General features: G+C 38.5%; 1 long non-coding RNA gene across 3 annotated transcripts in view; it reads right to left on the reverse strand.

The window, feature by feature from the left end:
* LOC112530106 overlaps positions 1-24,603 on the reverse strand; it is a 65,866-nt gene that overhangs the window by 26,116 nt on the left and 15,147 nt on the right. Inside the window, exons 2-4 of one of the 3 annotated variants that reach the window (XR_005861170.1) lie at positions 20,347-20,520; positions 11,538-11,719; positions 9,814-9,894 (exon numbers count right to left, since the gene is read on the reverse strand). This is a non-coding gene — a long non-coding RNA (uncharacterized LOC112530106). The remainder of the gene's footprint in view (positions 1-9,813; positions 9,895-11,537; positions 11,720-20,346; positions 20,521-24,603) is intronic. The other 2 variants (XR_005861171.1, XR_006932189.1) reach the window with 2 other exon arrangements.

Here is a 24,603-nt window from a genome sequence, read left to right on the forward strand (position 1 = left end):
TGATGAATACTATCCTTTAAATTACCAAATCCCACAGAGTTTTGAGGTTTTACTCCTTTGGAAATTCCTGCTGTTTTGTTACAGTACCAAAGCATTCTATAGACATGGCCAAACGACATCTTCTGCACTTAATAACGTTATGTATTACTATGTCCTGCTGTTCCTCTTGGCCCACTGACCCAGAAGCCAAATTTGTCTTGATAATCTTCATGGACTACCTCGGTTCCCATAATCAGAAATCAATGTCTGAACACTTCTTCAACCATCCTGTCTGTGCAGAGGCAATGATTTCTGCTGTGTGGGTGGTGACAAACAGCTGAGGAGAAATAAGGTGTTGTTTTTTTTTTATATAAAGATGGACATCTGATCTTAGATTAACTATCAAACACTAACAGTCTATGGCTGGGAGGAGACTGTGTGTGGTTCTCTGTTTAGGATCTCCGGATACTGCTAGGCTGGCAGAAATGGGGACCCATCTCCTCTGTTCATACACCTGATGCTCCCTCAGACTGTGACACTGAGGCAGCCCAGCTGTACACAGCTGGTAGTATTTTAGACATATTTTAAGTTGAGTGAAACAAGTACTTTATGTAAGACAGTTGAGGTGTGGTCCAATATTAGCATATTAGTCCAGATATTACTATATGCTAAATAGCTGTACACCAATATTATGAATAGTACATCAGTCCAGTTACTAGTACATGCGAAGGATCTGTAAGTTAAAATGGACCTCAAAGAGTCATTTGAAAGTCTGGAGGCATAAGTGGGATATTGAGTGTTGGTTACAACTCCTAATTTACATGGATTGTCATAGAAGATGAAGCGGATCTAATTGAGAATAAAAACAAATTAAAAGCAAAGGATCACAAAACAGCATCTTCCAGACAGTCTTATCAAGAAAGCACAGCACCGAGATTATATTCTAAGATATTTAAACATTTTTCATGAAACACTGGCTTTAGTTCATGTCAAAACAATTTGATATTTCAGTGCTAGGAGTCACTGAAATGGAGTTTGGACTATTGTGTATTTACTTTATGGTCAGTTGCCATGAAAATCTTTGAGAAAACCTATATTTACTTAAGATATGTTAGGGGAATACTCCTAAGAGTTGAAATTTATGAGTTTTGGGGTTGAATATTAGAGCTCTCGAGAGTAATCCAAGGTATTTTGTGGGTGATTTGTTTTAAGTGATTATGCAGCTGAGCTCAGTTGTTGAAACAAAGATTAAATGCTTATAGGATTTCAACTATGTTCCTGTCTTCTGAAGTTAATATTCTACAGACTATGCAGATACTAAGAAGGATGAGAATGTGCCTTCTGTTGAAAGCACCTTCTTTAAACTATTTACTTTCAAAAGAGGCTCTATTCTCTTTGCCACCGAGACTTTCAAATTGTGATCCATAGATCAATCTGAGAATCCACAGAGATTTTTTAGGGAGCTGCAAATCATAGATAAGAAAGCATTTTACTCCATCATTAAATCTGCCTTATTGAGCCTACTGTTGCATATTTTGGGGTTTGACAGACCAAGAAAGATTGAAAATGCCTGGTTCAGCAAAATTAAACAAACCAAAAAGAAAGAAAAACATAAAAGCATTCAAAAAGAAGTATTCACATGGGGCATTCAATTGGCCCTGGATTCTGCCAAAAATATTTATTAAAACAGGCTTAGTAAATAAAATAGCTACTAAAGTAATTAGTTGACCTTCATTTCTCTTACAGCAATTGCCAATGGAGAAGTGTGATTAATGCTGAGGCACAAAACCCTCCTCACAAATGAGGAGAGAGTTTTCAGAGAAGTTTCTTCTACCTGTCTGCACTTCAAACTGCTTCAGCTCTGCTCTCTCCTCCTGGGCTACTCTTCTCCAACACATTTTAGTGACAGACAAAAAAGGAGAAACTTGGGGGATGTGTCTGAGGAAAGAAAATACCTCCAAACTTCAAGTGAAAATCATGAAACTACACACCATGGCAACAGTTATTTTAAGACTCATTAAAACAGAGGACAAAAATAACATCATTTATACCTGTAATTAATATTAACTAATTCCTTTTAAATTTTCAAATTAAAGGCTGCTTATCTTCAGCCCATAGCAAAGGAATTATTAGGACAAAACTAGACATGCTTTTTGAGGAATGAGCTAGCTCACTAGAAAAATGGCCAAAGAGGCTTAGGACAGTCAGAAAGATGGAAGACAAGTTACCTGGACAGTGCAGTGGTGCAATCTCTCTGTCTTACTTTCTCCTGGCCACATTTAATTATGCCAATAAAACATCAGTTTTGAAATTACTTATGCTTTCAGTGGCACGTAGTGCTTTTTGACAAGCCTCATTTAGACATCTCTTGCCTCACCAAAATCTTTCTGTCTGTTTTTCACCTGGCCCCTGATCACACCATATCAGGCCTAGAAGTATGCCTTTCTCCCAGTGTGGTAAAGTAACAGCCTCTGAATCTCCTCCTCTGTTAGCTGTCCACACAGTCCTGACCATTAATCTCTTTGATGTTCCGCGTCTCATAACTGGCTGGATTCACCCATATGTTCAAAATAAGTATTTTAAGCAGTTACAGCAAATGAGAGGGAAGCTGTGACTGGAAATGTTTCATAAATTAAACAAGAGAAAGAAGAAATACAAGACAACAGCTGCCTTTTCACTCAACTACATTAAATGATGGAAAGAAATTGAGAAACAGTAAACAAACAACCGAAACAACATTCAAAATGTTGAAGATTTAAGTTTTCAGAACTGAAAAAAGAACATCAATCAAATGAAGATACCTCCTCTGCTCTGAGATCTCCTTTAGAAGAAGGAAAGCATTTCAAACAACCACTTCTTTTCCAGGTAAAACAGTGTTTACAAGTGCTTTTATTGTAATGGTTGTCATGTCCACCTCAATGCCAGAATCAGAATTTTAGAAGTGTAACATGCTAAAGTGAATTGAAATGGTAACCTCGGAACCATACAGCTGCCAACTGTCTAAGTCAGGAATATGACCAATGCCATACTAACAGATTAAATTTTCCTGTCTGACAGAGAAATTTCCAGCCAGCTACACTGCCTTTCAATATCTTTCCACCTAATACAAAAAAAAAAAAAAAGGTTGAAAAAGACTCCAACTTCAACACTGCCTAATGATTTAATCTTGGCATGTGCCTGTGCTTCGCTTAGCAGGTGGGCTGGAGGGGTTATTGTCTTCAGAACTAAGGGAGATCTCTAAAGTGGAACTTAATTAGCACAGTCCTTCTCCTGGAAATGCTGAAAAGCACTAGTGACACACTGACAGCAGTAATGCAATAGATGCTTAGCACAAGCTACATCAGTGACTAAACATCCAAAAGCAGACCAATTTGATGTACATCAAATAGCAACTACATATTCAATATAAAAATATGTACAAGTAGAATGAGGACATACTATTCCAAAATGAGGGCACGTTATGTTTTGGAATTAAGTAAAAAGAATTTGACAATTACATGTCATCAGGAACATTAAGATCTTGCCATGAAGTTTAAAATTATATGTTTCAGTGCCAGCCAAAGACATTCCAAATATATAAATAGTATCTAAGAACTTAGAAATGAAAACTGTAATAAAGACTTGTCACTGGCAGACACAGTGTATTTCCCAGTTCTACTAATGTGATCAGGATCACAGAATCACAGAATGCATGGGCTTAGAGGCATTTTGGGAGATATCTATCGAATAAACACTGCTTGAAGCAGAGCCAACTAAGGCAATTTTCTCAGGATCATGTCCAGTTGGGTTTTGAGACCTCACAATCTCTCTGGTCAACCTGTGCTAGGGTTCAGTCATCCTCACAGTATCAAGGCTTTTTGTTATATTTGGATGGACATTCCAGTATTTCACTTTGTGGCCACTGCCTCCTGTTCTGACACTGGGCATGACACAGAAGAGTCTGGCTCTGTCTTCACTGCTCAGTCTCATCAGATGCTTGTACACACTGATAAGATTTCCTCTGAGCCTTCTCTACTCTAGGCTGAGTAGTCCCAGCAATATTGGCCCCTCCTTGTACGACAGAGGCTTTGATCCTTTAATCACCTTTGTGGCCCTGTGGTGGACTTGATCCAGGGTGTTTACATTTCCCTTGTACCAGGGAGCCCAGAATTGGATACATAACCTCCTAAGGCATCTCAAGCCAGGGCTAAGTAGAAGGGAAAGATCACATTCCTCGACCTGCTGACAATGACCTTCCTAAAGCAGCTCAGGAGGAGGTTGACTTCCTTTGCCATGAGGGCACATTTCTAGGTTCTGTTAAATTTGTTCTTTTTTCCCCTCTGGTCAGCCTATGGCACACACTAGTGCATGGGATTAGTCCTCACATGCAGAACTTTGCATTTCCCTTTGTCAAAGTTCTTGAAAGTCCTGTCAGCCCACTTCTTCAGCCCATCGTACAGCAGCACAGCTATCTCATGTATCAACAGCTCCTCCAGCTTTGCATCACTCACTCATTTACTGAGGGTGCACACTATCCTATCATCTGTCTCATTATCAAAAACATTAAGCAGAATTGGCCCTGGTATTAAAAATTGGGACATACCTCTAGCAACATGCCTCCAACTGGACTTCATGTCACTGACCATAACCTTGTCAGCTTGTCAGTTCAGTCAGTTTTTATCCTTCTGTCCATTTACCTAGTTTGTATTTCATTAGAAGTGTATGAAGATCTTATGGGAGAGAGTTGAAAGCATTACTGAAGTCATGATAGACTATATTCACTGCTTTTCCCCCACCCAACATGCCAATCATCTCATTGCAGAAGATGGTTGGGTTGGTCAGAGATTGCTTCTCCTTCATGAGACCGCGATGACTACTTCCAGTCACTTTATTATCCTTTATATGTCTTGGAATGTTTTTCAAGGTTACTTGGAGTACCACCTTCCCAGCAACAGACGTGAGGTTGCCTCCACCCTGATCTTCTATCAGAAATGAGTACTGTTAAACTTGGAACTAGAAAGCACTAATTCAAGCAGAGGTCTTGTGTTTTCTGACTTTAGTATCTGTAAGAAAGAATAAAGGTCTTTTCCATAGATCCCTTTGCTATATTTACTAACCCATATCTCCTATTACCCAGATTTTTCTATTTCAAATACCTTCTGGGTCTCTGTTCCTCAGCAATAGCACACAACAGGAACCTGAAGGCTCCTCACACCCTCTCTCTCTTAATTCTTCCAAAATGCATTTCCTTCATCTCTGTTCCATCTCCTGTCTTTTACTTTCAAACTCATCTACTCCTTTCTTCTCTTTCTCCTCCCCATTCCAAGACCATGTCCAAAAGGTCCTCGTCATCCTTTATAGCATCTGTTCCAGCAATTAATCCATTTACATTAAGTGGTGGATGTGTTACAGAACAGAGTGGTCTGACATATTTAGGATTAATCCTATAACACCAGGATGTGGTTCATCCCCAAATATGGCTTTCGCAATTTATTTGTGTTGGGGATGGATAGTCACATATCCCACTGAGACCTGTATGTCAAACCATGCCCTCAGAATAGCCTTCTGGTAAATTGTGATTTTCCCTATAGCCCAGCAGGACATCTCCATTACCTGAAAGTAGGAGAACACTACTGTGCAAACAATCTTGCAACATGTAAATATGATCACAATAAAACATTGAGGAATTTGCTCTGAGGCTTTATATTTCTCCATAATCCTAACAATCACAATGAATTTCTCTGCTGCTACTGCCAAATTACATACAGCTCAGCATCAGTTCTTGGGAAGACTGTTCACAGTGACCACCTGATTTGTGACTGATCTGTTTGCTTTGTGCTGCCAGTGTCCTAGATTCATTCTGTTGTCTTACTTCTGTGAAAATAGGCCCTCAGGTTTGATTTCAATAATAATGAGTGTATTTTTGAGAGTACTGACCTGAGGAACATAATTGAAGACACTTTGTTAGTAAGCAGAGCGAAAAGCATATCATTTAACTAATGAATACTTTTAATGTCTTCCAAGGACAGAGTATCATGTTTCCTCTACTCTAGCATTTATGATTTTCAAAGAACTGATGTTACTTTCTCAGCCTAACTGTGCCTTAGCTTCCAAAGTAATATCACCAAGCAGATGGCATGAAAACCTTATGATGAATCAAAGCTGTTAACTCATGCACACATCACTATAACTTTTTGCATATAGCAGTACCGAAAAATCCTACCTTCTCTTCAAAGCATTTACAGTCATAGGCCGAACACACACAGTTAATCAAGAGAATGCTACTTCTAAAAGTACTACTGGGGAAAAAGAAGTTTTAGATGTCTGCCAAATGTATTCATACTGGTTTTTTTTGTTTTTTTTTTTAAGTTCAGCATGTAAGAGAACTTGGTTTTCCAACATTTTAATTTCTTAATTTTCTTGGAGGGGATGTTGCTTTTTTGAAGAAGATAAGCTAAAATCTGACTGATTTAAAAGTTGTCATTTGAAGTCTTTCTTAGTATATTTTTATATTCCGTATTATATTCTGAATATACTATTATTGTTGTGTAATTGTATATGAAATACAGTAAGATGAATTTCATCTACACGGATGCATGATATGCAGAGTGATGTAACAATCATATACTAAATTAAGAAGTAAAAATACTAGAAAACAAATAATTAAAATGCTCTTAGGAATACCTCATGATCCAGTGATCAGTTTCAGAGAGCCTATGACTCAGTTCAGAATTCAGTAAAACACATCAGCCTCCATTAAGTCATGGTATAAGAATTTGGACTTCCAATATGGTTTTGTAATAGATATTCATCAGATTTCTTTACACTTCCTATAGAATTCTATGATAGTAACTTCAGAGGTAGTATTTTAAGAGAGGTATATAAATAAATGTTAAATACTTCTATTAATTAACAACAAACAGATGGTAATAGAAGCTCATAAATGATAAGCGTTCGCATGAATTTTGGTTTCAGCACCACAGCTGCAGCCTCCTTTTTCTTCTTGCTATTTCCCTGCCTAGGATGGTGTCAGTTTCATTACTCAAACACCATCAGTTACATGGGAAACAGCTTAGTTCAAACCTTCATCCTGCTTGTGTCAGAATACAACGGGTTTCCTTTGCTCTTTTCAAAAATCTTCCTGAATATATATATATGATATATGATATATGATATATATGATATATGATATATGATATATGATATAATAATTTCCCCCCCAAACATCTTTATTGCAACTGTACTGTCTTCTGTTGGTGTGAAATTACTTCAGAGTCTCTCTGACGGTGCTGAATCTTAAAGATAACAGCTTCCAATACCTCCAGTGGATTCCCCTTTTCCATATTTTTTATTCAATCACATAAAAGAATAGTAGGTAAAAACAGGCAATTTGATTAGCTCCAGGTGATGTTTCTGGAAATTCAAGAGCAGTTGTACTCTGAAGTGTATCTTTTTGAAAATGGTACTTTGTAGTATCTCATTACAGTGCCTCAATTATTTCAACCCCTGAAAAGTGGTCACAAGTCCTGCTCCCTGTTGCTTTCATGTCACTACTGGTAACAACCAGTAACAAAGCAATATTTACAACAGTGGAAAAAAGAAGCAATAGTCAAATGCATAAACTTGTTTGATGTTCACTAAAGGGCCCTGTGAGAATCAATCAGTTTTGTTCTGCCATGCTATGACTTCATCTTCAACTCTGCTAAAAAAAGCTTTCACAGCTATGCTTCTCTCCAAAACAAGTTGAAAATCATTGCTAACATTCAAGACTCGAATACTTATTGATAAAAAAAATACTTCTAAAGTTGACTCAGATGCTACTATCAATAAGAGATGTTTATGTAGAAATCCTCATCTTTCAGTTTGCCTCTTTATGTGTAATTCATTGTGCCACAGGTAACTTTTTACTTTGCAAGAGAGGTTGACTCAGTACACTGTGGAACACTCTTACCATAGTATCTGGTCTGCTCTGGAGATAGCTTGTAAATTGTCAAATCGACTCAGAAAAAGATTTTTTTTCCAGTAAAATATTAATGATAAAATAATAAAAATACTTTTAAAAAAGTCTCTGGTGCTGAAAATCCTCAGACTGTTGGCTCTTTCCCCAGAAACATTCCTTTTCTCTGCAGTATCCCCTTTACAGACTTCCCTTTGAGCACTTTTGTAGAAAGAAAGGAAATCTGAGCCAGACTTTTACTCTTATGCCCCAGAGACTCCTGGCTTATCACAGACTTGTTGAAGTCAGAAAGCTATGTGTGTCCTTGTAGTATGTATATTACAAGGGGTGCTCTGAATGTAATGCCTCCTACTTTATTATATTGGCCCACAACATCAGAGATGGATGTTGGTGATATGGCAGAAAATATTACAATAAAACATTGAGGTTGCTATCTCTTTTCTTGTACTGAAATAAAAATTCAGCTGTTTTAAAGATGTATTTTCTTACATCCCTTGAGACTTGTTAGCCTAGTGTGTAAATATGGTACACCGTATACACTCAATCAGCAAGCAACTTAATTCTTTTCTTCCCTCTCCTCTGTGAAAGACAGACAAATTCTGTGACAGAAGGTATTTAGAAAAAGAGGATTTAACATTCCCAAAATGCCACTCAACATCCACTTTTTTCATACTCTAGGTAGTAAGGCAGACATTTCTGCAACTTATTCATATTTTTTGGTAGGACTTCAGCCTTTTTAATCCAATCTTTTCATGGATAGTACTGCCTAACCCACTCCTTGCAGTTTAGGTGGTTGTTCCTGGTAGCTCTAACAGGCTTCTGTATATGGATTTGTTCACACAGAACTCACTGCAAATGAAGTCAGAGGAAACAGCAGAACACTGCCATTGTGAGTGCTGTCAAAAACACTGAGTAAAGTCTAAAACATTTACTTAAAATATTCAATCTTAAGTTATCAACACTGAAAGCATGTTAAGTAGCTAAGACATTCATGCAGTAGATTAGTTGCTTTGTGTTAGTTGGAATTATTCATGCATGTACATGTTATTAAGATAATAGCCTTAATTTCTTTTTATCATTTATACAATTTTACTATTTGCACCAAATTCAGATATGAAAATGAAAGATTATTTATGTTCAAGTTCTGGCTACAATGCATTAGCACAGTGCTTAAATGTTTACTTTGCAAGAACAGCAGAGGACTTGTGCCCAGTGAAAAGACTTTTAAAATATTTGCCAATATACTTCTATTAGAAATTCCAAATGGAATCCTGAACTGGGACATAAACTTTCTTCCATCAGAATCAAAGCAAAGGAACAAGACAAGGTATACATAGCATGTATTTCTAGATTTTAGAAAAAGAGAACCTGAATAAAGGAAAAATCTTTCCTTATCCTAATGTTAGGAACTGTAGTAAGACCAGGTCCTGACTCTGAATGCACTGCTGCATACAAAAGAAGAAAATCACCATCTGTTTCATAGTAAACTTTCTTCACATCACAAACATCAATGCAATGCTACTTTTGGTGTATCTTTTGATGAAACTGACGATATCTTGGCAAACAATTACAGAGATCCAAAACAAGAGGTGATAACAAACATCAAAGCCTTACTAGTAGCTTTGCACTACCTATGCGGCATGCAGTTTTCATATATCACATTCATATCTTCTCAGGACACCAACAAAAACTTAGTTCCCCTTTTAATCATAATTAATAGAACTCAGGCATTTAAAAGCATTTCATTCTGCTTAGTGACAGATACTCATATAACAGGATTTTTCCACTGACTTATGCCTTGGGAGTTGCTAACTCAGTCCTGAAGACCCATCACGAAACTTGTTTTTACGTAGTGCCTAATCAAAGTAAAAGGGGCTCTTTGACAACGAGACTTTTACCTGGATTTTCCAAGAAAAATAGTGTCTGAGGAGAGAGCTTGGGCTGCTGGAAGGAATCGCAGATGGCAATACCCATCCCACCTGTCAAATTTCAATGGCAGAGAATTAGATGGCTTTTGAATCCCAGTTTTTGTTTTTTCCAAGAAACTTTTGTACGTTGAAAAGTCTTTATTATGAGACTGTATTAAAGATGAGAGTTGCTATACATCAGCCCAACACAATTTCATTACAGTTCACTTATTCGTGAATACCAGATTTGATTTCATCGCTTCTCATATAATCACAGTTGATTAGAATTTCAGTACTGTTGAGAGTTGTTATGATTGAAAGGTCACATTTCTATTACAAATGCTGCATGGAGTGTTGCAATTTCCAAAAAAAAAAAAAAAAAAAAAAAAAAAAACCAAAACAACCACAAGAACTTATGATGAATGCAGCTATGTGGCATCTTTTTAAAAATATTGTTTGAATTCTTTCATTAAAGAAATCATATGATGAGGAACTGAATGTAAATTGGGTCAACAAAGGGATGCATACATTTTTCTCTATTCTGTTATGAAGATGAGACCAGGCTCGGTGCTTCATGTTACAACTCATTTCATAGAATCACAGAATGGTTTGGGTTTGAAGGGACCTTTAAGATCACCTAGTTCCAACCCCCTGCTATAGGCAGGGACACCTCCCACTAGACCAGGTCGCTCAAAGATCTTCGGCCATTTTTCAGAGTTTTTAAAGAACAAGTCATAGGTAGATACTACATTGTTCTGCACTGGAGGAAGAAGTAACATTTTGGCTGAAACATCTCAACAGATTTTGCATTTCATTAATTGAAAGAAATTATTATTTCCTTTTTTTCTTCAGTAAAGGTACTAATTTTTCTTCTCTGCCCACAGAAATGCATTAATAAGCTAATTCATTTTCTCTGAAAAATGGTTTTATAATGATTTCTTCTCATTCTAAGGCTCTTAGAGTCTTCCAGAAAACACTGTCTTTAAAAAAGAAAACAAAAACTAAGAAAATACGAAACATAGGTCTTCTTTCCTTCCTCCCTCCTCCCTTCTTCCCTTCACTCCTTCCTTCCTTCCTCCCTCCCTCCCTCCCTTCCTCCTCTCCTTCTACTTTACAAAATCTTTGGTATGGTAACCTTGTTTTACTCTGCTTCTGTAAATGACCATCTCATTATAAAGGCTCTATGCTCTTAGGAATTGAGGAATATGTGAAATGGCAAAATTCATGATGAACTATCTGTGATAGCACTGGTATTTCTACCCATTTAAATTAGTTTGGCAATTACTTTGGGAAGAGCTCAGCTGAGATAATCATCCAGTGTATTTTAGTTGTGTGCCAATTATTTCACAGATTTCTGCCAGCTCTTTTTACCCTATATTGCAAACGAACAAATCTTGCTTACTGGATGCAATTACTATCACTATCAACTTCAGCTGGACTACACCAGGAATACAAATAGGATTTGGCCTGTATCACTGATAGCTGAAGTTGACAAACAATTAGTTCTCAATTGTCTCTTTCTCAATTTTGAAAGCTACAAGTAAGGTGACTGCAAAATCATCCTCCCTCCCGCTCCTTTACCCAGGATGTTTCAGTACTGTTGTTTACTATAAGGCATCCTCACAGCAGTGTAACTCAGTGAGAGATGCGTGAATAGACTTTTGTCTGTTCAAAGGTTGCAGCTGTATTGTTGCCAAATGAATTCAATAACTTACCCTGGTGTTTAAATGGGAAGCTATATGCCATTCCCCACCCGCTGGAGTAAGCTGGCTGGAGACATTTACAGCACAGATGACAAACAAACACCGCAGGAGAGCGAAAAGTTTGACTTCCAGGTTTGCCCAGACGATAACAAGACCTGTCTGCTACTTGGGAACCGGGGACAAAGATCCACAGGCTGCAAAATAATTTGACAAGAGCAAAAGGACCATCTCAGTAATTGCTGCAGACTCCAGTCCAAACTGCTGCTCAGGATGCTTGTGCTAAAAGGGCTGTCCCTTGTCTCACCGAGATTGATTTGAAGGCAGTTCTCCAAGAACCTTGGCACGCTCTTTCATCAGCCAACTTGTCAACTAGGTGATGAGAAAGCTGTAATGCTGTTGCTGCTTATCTCAGTGAAAAACAGAGCTGAGCGCTCAGCATGCTGATGACACTGCAGCCTCATCACCCAGCCCTGGCTTCCTCTAATGACCTACCCAGTGAGGAGAGTTGAGGCACAGCCGGGCTGGGGAAGGCTAGAGGGAGTCCTCATCGTATGCTGCGTTTTATTATTGCAAATAATAGTGGCACTCTCCCCCCAGCCTGATTACTGACAGCAAGTAATTTCCTGAAATACATTCAAAAGAAGCAGAAGGGATGCTGTTGAAATGAAAAATTCCTAATACTGAGACCTGTCAGAGGAAAAGCTGACAAATCTTTCCACCAATTATACTGTTTGCACAAGAGAGTTACTTTTACTTGGTCCTTCAGTAATCCAGCCGCAAATAGCAGCAGTTCAGAGTTCTACAACAGCGTTTGGCTTATGCTGCTTTAAAGGGAATAATGTCCTTGTTTAAAGAAAATGCAAACCATTCATTTAGATTTTAAAAATGTGACCGGTGTTTTTTAAACACTTACTTTTCCTTTGCAATGTTTTTTCACATTTTTTTTTCTCACAATTTTAACTCAAAAAATATCAATTCAGAATTAACTGACAAAGTGTCCTGTAATGATAGTTATTGTCAACAGATACAAGAAAAAGCTTCTGAAATATGAACACAGTGCCTGTGATATAATAATATATTTGGGAACAATGTTAGTATTGAGAATTGTAAGGTATATTCACTCAGAATCAAAAAAGTTGCCAAATGCAGAAAGCAACAGCAGAAATTATTTACAATATTCAGCAGTGTTTCTACTCAGATGGAATTCAAATGCCTCTAATGGACAACATTTTCCAATGCACATTTGGCTTATTCACACAGAGGCGAGGTTGAATTCTCCCTGCAGCAATCCTGGGCTGTTTCTGGCAGTCACAAATGCTTGTGCTAAACAATGGAGCAATTGCCATGCAAGCACGAGGCCTACTTCCAACACTGGCAATTCACTCCCAAGTGCATGTTCTAAGGGATGACACACGCTGCTCAGGAGGAATGACTTGGAGCCTGGGCCAGGCTCAGAGCACATCCCACAGCACCTTGTTGCCTGCACTTGTTATACACTTGGGCCAGAAACGGTTTGCAGAGCATGTATTCAAGTACATCTCCCTAACATTATGACTGTTGGACACAGGGAAGACAGGGTATGTCCATTTTAGAATTCTCCATAGTGCATGCAACATCCCCATCCAGGGAATGGGATGTAGCATTTTGGCATGGACTGCCAGAAATCTGATAACAAAAGAACATTAGTTGCTCCACGTAGGTGACTGGCTTTGTTCCACAAGCTTCCCAATTTACTTCCCATTGCATTTTAATACTTCTGTGTTGAATAGATAGGTACAAAGGATTCTGTCATCTGACACAATGGGAGCAGAACCACAGGGCATTGAAATATTAGTGTACTCTGCGAGTAGAGCATGTCTGGAGGCACAGGTAAGTGTTTAAGTTCCACTTGGCAGAGTTAAGATTTCATCATCATTTACAAAAGGATAGAGTTTAAATATCATTTGTAATTCTACCACCCCCCTGAAGCTATGCTTTGTGAGTGGGTCTCATTCATGGTACAGGAACTCAATACAAGTACTCATCCTTCCAGGCAGCTACTGCTGGATGAATGCAGGGCTGAGAGGGGACACCTGCAGGATCTTGCAAAGTTTCGGGCTCCTGCCAGCAATGGATGCCCCTGGTGAGCAAGGTGCTGCTCAGCCAGGCACAAATGCCACTGCTTGTAGGAGGTTTCCTCTGTCCTTACTCACAGGTTATGTTGTTTCCCAGCCAAGCAGTCTGAGTTACTCAGGCACGTGAAGGCACTTGCCTTTGGCAATTCAGCCTCAGTTTTATCACAAGACTTTTCACAAACTCGAACCTTTCTTATTTACTGTTCTGAAGACAGACTTTGTGTTGCTTCCCCTCAGAGGTTCACCTTACAAAGAGACACACAAAAAAGGTACTTCTAAAGTTGCCTTAGAGTTGGGAAAGGCTATGTAAAAGACCAAGAAAAAGAACTTTCTTAATATGTAACTTTCCCGATAGCACCATTCAGGTACTAAAAAATAATTGCCTTTAGATAAATTAACAAATTGCAATACATTCTGGATATTTTTCTTTGCCTTTTTTTAACTCTTGGTTTTAAAGATTTGATATTCTCAAGTATCCTCCCTCATTATGAAATCTTTAAAGTTACTCTTCTTACAAGGAAAAGTTTGGGGCTATGCGTACTGTAAAACAGCTTTTGTAATACTATCATATTCTAGTTGAAACACTTTCAGTAATAATATAAATACTGTGAAGAAGACAAATTCTTTATACATACATATATATATATACTTCATACATATACGTACGAAACTACAGTCTAAAGTCAAAGGAAAGGCTTTTACACTACGGTTTGAATAGGGATAAGTGAAATAGGAGCAAAATTGGAAAACTATATGAACTAGAGTTGTTCTTTCTGTCAGCCACAGCCAAGCACTGACAAGTACTTCTGTATAATTTCTGTTTTTCCAGTAGCACCACTACATCACACAGTATCTTTATGGTTGCCATATTTCTAGTGAGAAGGCCCAAACTCAATTTTGCTGTTCCTTCTTTTTTTCCCCTTGTTGTTCTTCTATCCTTTTTTTTCCTTTTCTTTTTCATTTCCTTTCCTTTTTTTTTTCTTTTTCTTTTTCCTTTTTCTTTTCCTCATCTATTTCCTTATCCTTTTCTTTGTCATTTTACATTCTGTAAGTGCTAAATGGAAGAAGGGAAGCTATAGAGTCTGGAGTGATTACCCAAATTTTAGCATTGGGTTTTATTTTATGCGTCATTGTAGCTAAATTAATTTCTAAAATATAAGAATCTGAATTATTATTTCCAGATACACATTTTTTACAGCATAATACTTTCTTCAGACTCCAATTCAGTGAATTTAAGGTGCAAAAAAACCAAACCAAACCAAAACAAACAACAACAACAACAACAAAACCTGAGTGGAAGTATTTTCCATTGCAAAGTTTCATTGTTGTCTTCTTTTTCCAAGGTCTTCCCTAGTATTCTGAGCAGTGCTTCCTGAATGCAAAGCAGGACACTAAATGGTCAATGAGAGCATTTGCAAATAGCCCAATTGCAGAGAAAAGCGATGCTTCTACACAGCTGCCACGTAATTTCTCCTTTTTAGCAGGAGGATGAGGTCAGTCCTGAAGAATTTTTTCTGATGTTGAATTTTCGGAAACAACTTACATTTTAAATAGGGCTTCGGAATTTTTCAAGTTTTGTTTATAGCAAATCCTCGTCTTTCCTACTCTTGTGTAAATATTGCTGCAGGAACAAAATGTTATGGGCCGTGACATTGTGCAACATGACTGCTCAAAAAAAAAAAAACCAAAAAAAAAAAGTCTAGACACTCCCTGCTGTTTTTATTAGTACTTTATCTATTTATACAGGAAAGAGCATCAGATTTCCAGTTATCTGTTTTCTGATAACTGAAAGCTTGGAAGTTTGTTTTACCCTTTTAAATTTACTCATTAAGATATAGAGAGTTTGCACTCCAGAGACATCTGTTCAGCTATTGAGTGAATTATTTATAACCCATTTAAAGGAAGTATTGCTGTAAAATATTTAAATGTAGTTTAGCCTCTATATCAAAGTCAATAAAAAACAGACTAGGTTTTCCAAAGGGAATTCCATAATATACAGATTTTCTTTCTATTCTAAATTTATTTTCCGTTATGATTTTTTTTAGCAGGATAGTGTCTGTCTTTAAAATATCTTTTCCCAAATTACATACACGGGTCCAAAGAAGGTCAACAAGGCTTGAGAAGAGCTTGGGGAATGTGCCCTACGAGGAGAGACTGAAGGAATTGGGGCTGTTTAGTCTGCGGAAAAAGAGGCCGAGGGGAGACCTTATTGCTCTCTTCCAATATCTGAAAGGTGCTTACAGGAAGAGCAAGGCTGGTCTCTTCTCACTGCTGACAGGTGACAGGATGAGGGGAAATGGCCTCAAGTTGTGCTAAGGTAAGTTTAGGTTGGATATTAGGAAGAACATCTTTACAGGAAGGGTTGTTAAGCACTGGAATAGGCTCCCCAGGGAGGTGGTTGAGTCACCATCCCTGGGTGTGTTTAAAAACCATTTGGATGTGGTGATCAGGGACATGATTTAGCGGAGGGTTGTTAGAGTTAGGGTAGTATGGTTAGGTTGTGGTTGGACTTGATCTTTAAGGTCTTTTCCAACCTGAGCAATTCTATGATTCTATGTTTTGTTAGGGAAAAGAAAACCAAAAAACTAACGCTGTGTTGACAAAAACAAAACAGAACAAAAAAAAAAAAAACAAAAAAAAAAAAACAAAAAAACCACCACTGATCCCAACCAAACTAGAAATTTTTTACACACAGCATTTCTAAACTCTGGACAAGCATGTTTCACCAAGAGTTATAAACTACCTAGGTTTACTTCAAATGACTCACCTTTCATAGCAAAGAATATTTCATATTTTCATGGCATTTTTTAAAAATCATTATTTAACTTCTGTGAGGTTTATTTGGGAGAATGACTGTATATGTTATTATTATGCTCATGAAAGACAAATAAACATACCAAAAGTGTTCTATGGGAAAAATATGTTCCTACTCTCAAAACTTTATTCACTTATCTCGTCAAATTACTTATGTAAATAATAACAACAAATTTACAAATTTACAGTTACCTGAAATGTTCATTTTTCTAAAGGTAGCCATAAATTTTTGTAGGCTGAAAGGCAAGACCTACATAATGGAGCAGGCATCAAAATTATATTGAATTTATGCCAAGAATTTGGGAAGTTCGCTGTTCTTGACAAGCTTAGAAGCTCCAGTAAGCTGATAAGATTCTAGGTTTATTTCATTTATAGGTGACTTTTTTAAATGCATAGATATGTGTATGCACAAACACACCAACATTCCTCAGTGCTTTTTACCAATATAGTAAAAACAACAAAACCAAAAAAAGACCCAAGTAAAGCAATCTCTTCTTCTTAAAAACAAATAACTTAATTCTAGCAAGTGCTTCCACTAACTATACCATTGGCATAGGCAAGCACATGCCTCACCACTCACCCTCTGAGTAAAGAATTTCTTCCTAACTTCTAACCTAAATTTTCCCTTGGAAAATTTAATTTAAAGCCATACCCCCTTGTCCTATTGTTGTAGTTTAAGCAGGTGGCTCAGCATCATGCAGTAATTCATTCCCTCCCTTCCCAATGGCATATGGGAGAGAACTGGGGAAAAAAAGTAGAAGTCATGGGCTGAGATTAAACTGTTTATTAAGATAAAGAAAAGGAAAAGGATTTTATATATACATATATATGTATGTATGTATAAATATTTATATATGAATGTATATAAAAAACAATGCATAAGCAATTGCTCACCATCCCCTGACCAACGCCCAGATCACCCTTCGAGCAGTGAAAAAAAGTGACTGAACTCCCATCCCCATCAAAACTCCTTCTGTTTGATGTCATATGGTACAGAATATCCCTTTGGACAGTTTAAGACAGCTGTCCTAATTCTGTTTCCTCCCAGCTCCTTGGACCCTTTGCTGAGAATGGCCTTGGCTCTGTACAACACTACTTAGCAACTATAAACATCAGTATGTTATCAACATTGTTTTTTTCCTAGAATCAAAAACATAGCATCATACTAGACACTCTGAAGAAAATAATTCCATCCCAGCTGAAACTAAGAGACCTATTATAATCAAACCATGTAAAAAATCAGTCTCCCTTCTGTTTATAAGCTATGCCCTAGTACTGCAAGGGTGCCATGAGTTTCCCCTGGATACTTCTCCAAACTGAACAAACCCAACTCTGTCAACCTCTCTTCATAAGAGGGGTGCTCTGGCTCTCTGATGATCATTGTGGCCTCCTCTGGACCTGCTCCAACAGTTCCACATCTTTCCTGTGCTGGGGGTCCCAGGCCTGAATGCAGTACTTCAGATGGTGCCTCATGAGGGCAGAGTAGGGGGGCACAATTGCCTCCCTCATCCTGCTGGACACTGAGCTGCAGGTTTATACTGCTGACTCATATCAAGCTTTTCACTCACCAGAACCCACAAGACCCTCTCTGCAGGGTTACTCTCAATTAGTTCTTCTCTTTTTATTATATTAACTGCACAACTCAGCTTAATGTAATCAGCAAACCGTGTCAAAGGCCTCTCACAAGTCCATGCAGACAGCATCATTTGCCCTGCCTTTGTCTACTGATGTTGTCTGCAATAGAAAGCCACAAGACTGATCAGGAATGATCTGCTTGATGAAGCTGTGCTGGCTGCTTTATATCACCCCCTCATCTCATGGAATCATTAAGGTTGGAAAAGACCACTGAGATCATCTAGTCCAATCATCAACCCATCACCACTACATCCACTAAACCATGTCCCTAAGTGCCACATCTACATTTTTCTTGAACACTTTCAGTGACAGTCCACGATTTCCCTGGGCTGCCCATTTTAATGCATTACCACTCTTTCCGAGAAGAAAATTTTCCCAACATCCAACCTGAACCTCTCCTGGTGCAACTTAAGGCCATTACCTTTCATCCTGTCACTAGTTACCCAGGAGAAGATGCTGACCCCCACCTCGCCTCAACCTCCTTTCAGATAGCTGTAGAGAGGGATAAGGCCTCTCCTAAGCCTCTTCTCCAGACTAAACAATACCAGTTCCATCTCTTGCTCCTCATAAGATTTGTTTTTCAGACCTCTCATCAGCATCATTGCCCTTCTCTGTATACGCTCCAGGGCCTGAACGTCTTTCTTGTAGTGAGCAGCACAGTACTCGATGTGTAGCCTCACCAGAGCTGAGTACAAGGGAAAAATCACCTCCTATGTCCTGCTGGCTACACTATTTCTGATACAAGCCAAGATGCTGTTGGCCTTCTTGGCCACCCAGGCACACTGCTGGCTCTTGTTTATCTGGCTGTCAACTTACATCTTCGGCACAGCTTTCCAGCCACTTTACCCTGAGCCTGTAGCATTCTACGGGATTGTTGTGACCAAAGTGCAGGACCCAGCACACGTTCTTGTTGAATTTCATTCTACTGGCCTCAGCCCATTGATCCAGCCTGTCCAGATCCCTCTGTGGGGCCTTCCGACTCTCAGGCAGTTCAACACTCACATGTGACTTAACGTAGCTTTCAGAAGGAAGCACAGACATGAGGCTCAATGGATCTATTTGGTTTGCTGGAGCTGAACAAAACCAAAATAGTTCTAAGGTAAGAACAGCTACTTACAAGAAAGTAAACATCTTTTTTTTCCATTTGATTAAAAACAGAGTTACTTTTCAAATGAGTACAATTCTAAGTTGTGACATTGTTTTTATCATTCTTAGTATTATATCAAATTCCATCTTTGGCATATTGTAATATGAATCTGTTTATTTCTAAAACTTAATTACTTCTTCCACTGACTTTACCATTATGTTTGGATCCAAACAGCACAAATCTCATTTTATTACTGAGATTTTTCTCCTCCATCGGCACCCCATCAAAAGGATACTACTTATGTAACCTTAAAGTTTAGTATTAGCATTTACTGTGCACCTTCTTGTATCTGAGGGAAAGAAATACATAAACAAAGAGGTCAGGATATAAAGTGACAGCAAAAGGGATAGAGAAAGAGCAAGAAGCATACAGGGGTGACTGCATATCCTTGCCTGACTTGAAGAGTAAAAGGAAGGTGAGCTGGATTGCCACAGTGATCAAATACTCCAGTATCCCCCTTTCTACCTACTGCTGAAAACACTCCCGCCTCTCTACTGGCTCACCATACAGCCAAGATTCACAGCCTTTCCTCTGGAGAAAGGTGATTTTTATTGCTTCCTTTTTTTTTACACAGAAAGTGGGAGCTGGGAAACTGCTACTGTGGGCAGACTGCAATAGACATCTGCCCCCTTGCTTCTAAGCATTTTCACAGCACCCAGAATATTAAGCACATATTAAGCTAAATGGTACAGTTATACGCAAATTATTACTAAATGTACAAAATAGCTTAGTCAATAATTTGCATAAATGTTACTCAGAGGTTCATAAGGCTTGGCAGCAATGTCACTATTGGTAAAAATGTAAGGGAGAAGAAGGAGTAATGAAATCCTGACAAGCTGATTGTGAATAGCACATAATTTCAGCATTACCGGAGGAGCTTTGAATGCAGTGGGGGGGGATGTGGGGGGGGGGACGACACGACAACACTGAGGGGATCATCAACCCCTCTTTGCCAGGCAGAAGATAAATGGGACATGAGAGCTAAGCAAAAAAGAGGTGCTGGGTTGACTCCGTTTTAATTACAGATGGAGGAAATCACTGTGTGAACAAATTCAGCTTCAGCACACAATGCATACCATCCCTCATTCCCAGTTTTCCACTGTCAACATACCTGGCAGCTATCCGATGTCTTCCAGCATTTATTACAGTTCAAATCCTCTGTGCTTGGAGAAACTCAGTGAGAAACTGCCACAAATTCTCATCCCGCACTGTTAACCAACCAGATAAACTTCAGACCTGCAGCGTTTGCAGCAATGGTGTATCAGCCCATTACCACTGGAAGTGCCTGGAACAAGCAAAGAAGCAATGAGTTCTATTTTGGAATGCATTTGGTTCACATATTATTTTCATCCAGCTCCATTTGCTGAACAAATTTACATTATTAAGGCTCTCTGTGCACTTGCTTTTGTTTGGTAGCTCACAATTAAAACATTTACAGGGTAAATATATCCTGGTTCAATGGGTTCCCCTCATGAAAGCCTGGAATAACATAACCACAAAAAATGAGAAGTAGGCCTTTCCAAAGGCCTTCTTGATGGAAGTAGTCCTTCATAAAACCAGTGAGACAGTTCTACTCTTCCTACAGAGAAGGAAGGTCTTGCAGCAGTGGGTCCCCAACACAAAGAGATTGAAGCCCCCTGTTCCAGGATGGGAGCATGCTGAGGTGCCTAGCATCTACAGGGTTTTCCAGTGCTTAGAATTCCCAGTGGATGGGAATTGTGCAAAACCTTATTGAAGACATTATTTGGCCCTTGGCTGACTTGTAGCTGTCCAACCTTTAGGAGTGTGTTTTACTTGTAACACTGACAAGTTGAGCCTCGCATACTCAGACCACTAATGTTACAAAAACAAGATTTATTACCCAAAATGAAAACGCTAAGCTAAAAATCTATACTCTTGGTTCCAAAAAAAACCAACACAGAGGAATTCTTCATCGCATAAGTCAACAGAGTGCTGGAGATTACCCTACCAATGCCAATGTTAGGTAAGGTCCAGCAATAATTATATGTGAGGATTATGCTTGACAAAAGCTTATTAATATTTTTTTAAAGTAAATCTGACAAATTAAAATTAACTTGGTGCATTTGCTAAAGTAGAGGCCTTTTGACTTAACTGTTCCATAGGAAGGATAAGTTAGGTTATTAATTTAGTAATTTTCCCATTTCCTGACATTTGAGTATTTAGCTATGAAACCATTTAACATTAACAGAGATGGTCTCTGCTTGTGTCTCTGTTTATTCTCTGTGTGCTTACAGTGTATTTAGAGGTAAATAGGCACAGAGAAGAGACAGCTCTGCCCATAGGATCTTACAAATTTGTTTAGTGCCAAAAAGAGCAGTACAAAAAATACATTTGTAGCCGAGCTGTACATATTTGTTCTAGGCATATCGGATACCTTACAGTGGCAACAAGAGAAAACACGAGATCTGTTATGCTGCTTTGATGTAGCAGTACATCAGCTTATAACTGAAGAAGGCAGATAGAAAACTGGGGAATGCCAAGATTTTTAATGGTGAAAAGAAGCATGGTAGATCACACACAGTCCAGTATTTCTTCTTCTGCAAGAGATTAGCTGTTACAGAAAACCTAGATTTCTGCATTTGCAGAAAACTGAGAAGTTGAAATCAACTTAAATATCTAAGACAAATAGATATCATACTTCTACAACAACTTATTTGCCAAGTATGTAATAAATATGCCTCTGATCAATCCAAACAGATAGAATCATAGAATCATAGAATCACTCAGGTTGGAAAAGACCTTGAAAATCATCAAGTCCAACCACAACCTAACCATACTACCCTAACTCTAACAACCCTCCGCTAAATCATGTCCCTGAGCACCACATCCAAACAGTTTTTAAACACATCCAGGGATGGTGTCTCAACCACCTCCCTGGGGAGCCTATTCCAGTGCTTAACAACCCTTCCTGTAAAGAAGTTCTTCCTAATATCCAACCTAAACTTACCCTGGCGCAACTTGAGGCTATTTCCCCTCGTCCTGTCACCTGTCACCAGTGAAAAGAGACCAACCTCACTCTCGCTGTAAGCACCTTTCAGATTCTCAAAGAGGGTAATAAAGTCTCTCCCTCAGCCTCCTTTTCCCCAGACTAAACAGCCCCAGTTCCTTCAGTCATTGCTAGTAAGGCATATTCTCCAAGCCCTTTACAAGCCTTGTTGCCCTTCTTTGGACCTGCTCCAGCACCTCAGTGTCCCTTCTGTACTGATGTGCCCAAAACTGAACACAGTAATCGAGGTGAGGTCTCATGCCGAGTACAGGGGCAGGATTACTTCCCTAGTCCTGCTCATCACACCATTCCTTATACAAGCCAGGATGCCACTGGCTTACATTATTATTTACCAACAGTATTATATTGAAGCAAAATATAATAAACATATATTTGGTGAGGTTAAACTGCAGCCAGAAGTCAAGTGAAACTGTAAATAAAGTTTAAGTTAGCAGTATGCACAATGATGTCCAAAGCCAAATTCTTAGGGTTTAACTGAATCAAATTCCAAACACATAAGGCTCATACAGCAGAAAACACTAATGCAACTGGAAATACAAGAGAAAAGAAAGTGAAAGAAAGAGTTAAAACAATACTCGTGTTAGACAGTTAGTCATTTGTACCTGAGAAAGTAGCAAGCTATATTCCTGAGCAAGATGGAGTCAATTTAGAATCACAGAATCATAGAATTTCTTGAGTTGGAAGGGACTTTAAAGGCCATCTAATCCAATTTCCCTGCAGTGAACCGGGACATCTGCAGCTAGATCAGGCTGCACAGAGCCCCATCCAGCCTGACCTTTACTGTCTCCAGGGACAGGGCATCCACCACACCTCTGGCCAACCTGTTCCAGTGCTTCACCTCTCTTATAATAAAAAAAAAAAATTCTTTATATCCCATCTAAATCTCCCCTCTTTTAGTTTGAAACCATTTCATCTTGTCCTATTACAACAGGCCCTGCTGAATTATATAGGCACCCTGTAGATACTGAAAGGCCGTTCTGAGGTCTCCCCAGAGCCTTCTCTTCTCCAGGCTGAACAGCTCCAGCTCTCTGTCTGTCCTCATAGAGGAGATGTTATATCCCCCTGGATCATTTTTGTGGCCCTCATCTGGATGTGCTCTAACTGGTCCATGTCTCTCCTGTACTGAAGACCCTACATCTGAATGCAGTACTCCAGGTGAGGTCTCACCAGCACAGAGCTCCCGCACCCTACTGGTCATGCAGCTTTTGATGCAGCCCAGGACATGGTTGGCAAAATTTGAGAGCAGAGTAAGTAGGATTAAGCAGTTAAATGTGATGGGGTGAAATCTTGTCAGCAGAAGTTAAACTTGAGAGACTGGTTTGCTGTCAGAAACAAACTTGTCACCAGTTAAAATTTCTCCTTGTGGGGAATGTTGCAATGATAGCAAACTGTAATTAAAAGCAAAGTAAAGACAGCTAATACAGCCCTGGAGACGGAGGAAGATGAGAAACACTGTATTTGTTAACAGGTTAACAGCCTGTATACAGAGATCACCTTCAATCACATAAAGTTATTACCTTTTGAACTCTAAAAACTCTACTATACTGTACGCTGCACTCCACTAAAAGTTCATAAATGCATTTTTTTCCTCATTTTCCAACAAATACGTTACAAAGGCATTTATAATCCATATGGAATTCACTGTTTCAGACAGATAGGGAAGAGAAATCTTTAGTAAAATTAAACATAAGATTAGAAAGTTATTTATGTGAAAAAAGCATTTGTAGATAGAAGATCAGCTATGAATATCATGTATGTGTCAGAGGAAAAAATCCATTTCTTGCATAGAAAAATTGCACAAATGGGAAACTGCATTATGGGAATGCTTAGGGTATGATGAGAGAAGCCCTGTTTTAAATTCTTATTCTAGACACATCTCTTTTGCTTCCTAGTTTCACTTTCAAGTTAAAATAGAAGGAGTTGCTTGTGAAACGTATACTCTGTGTTTTAGAAAAAAAAAATATTTAAAAATACCTGGCTTAGACTACTATCAAAGGAATGTATCAAAATCCCCCATATTCTAACACTGTTGATTCAGAAGTATGTGAAAAATTTTACTAAGGAAAGCAATAACTCAAAATACTAAGATGTTGTAGCTATCTAGAGAAAAAACAAAGAATTTAGAGTGTGCTTCTAGGCAGAGCTGAAGTCTAGGCCCTGCAGTTTGAGAAGTCCTAGGAAGCAAACTTTTCAGAAGACAGGGAAGATGCTTCTGGAAACAGAGAGGGCTTCCTTTCAACAAGTAAGGAATTCGGCAAGGGTATGAAACCCTTGATTTATTTACTTGTTTGATTTGCTTTAATCTCTTAAACAATTGACCGACATAATCTGATTATTTAT

Source organism: Gallus gallus, chromosome 1 (genome assembly GCF_016699485.2).
Source record: "Gallus gallus isolate bGalGal1 chromosome 1, bGalGal1.mat.broiler.GRCg7b, whole genome shotgun sequence".
Taxonomy (NCBI): Eukaryota; Metazoa; Chordata; class Aves; order Galliformes; family Phasianidae; genus Gallus; species Gallus gallus.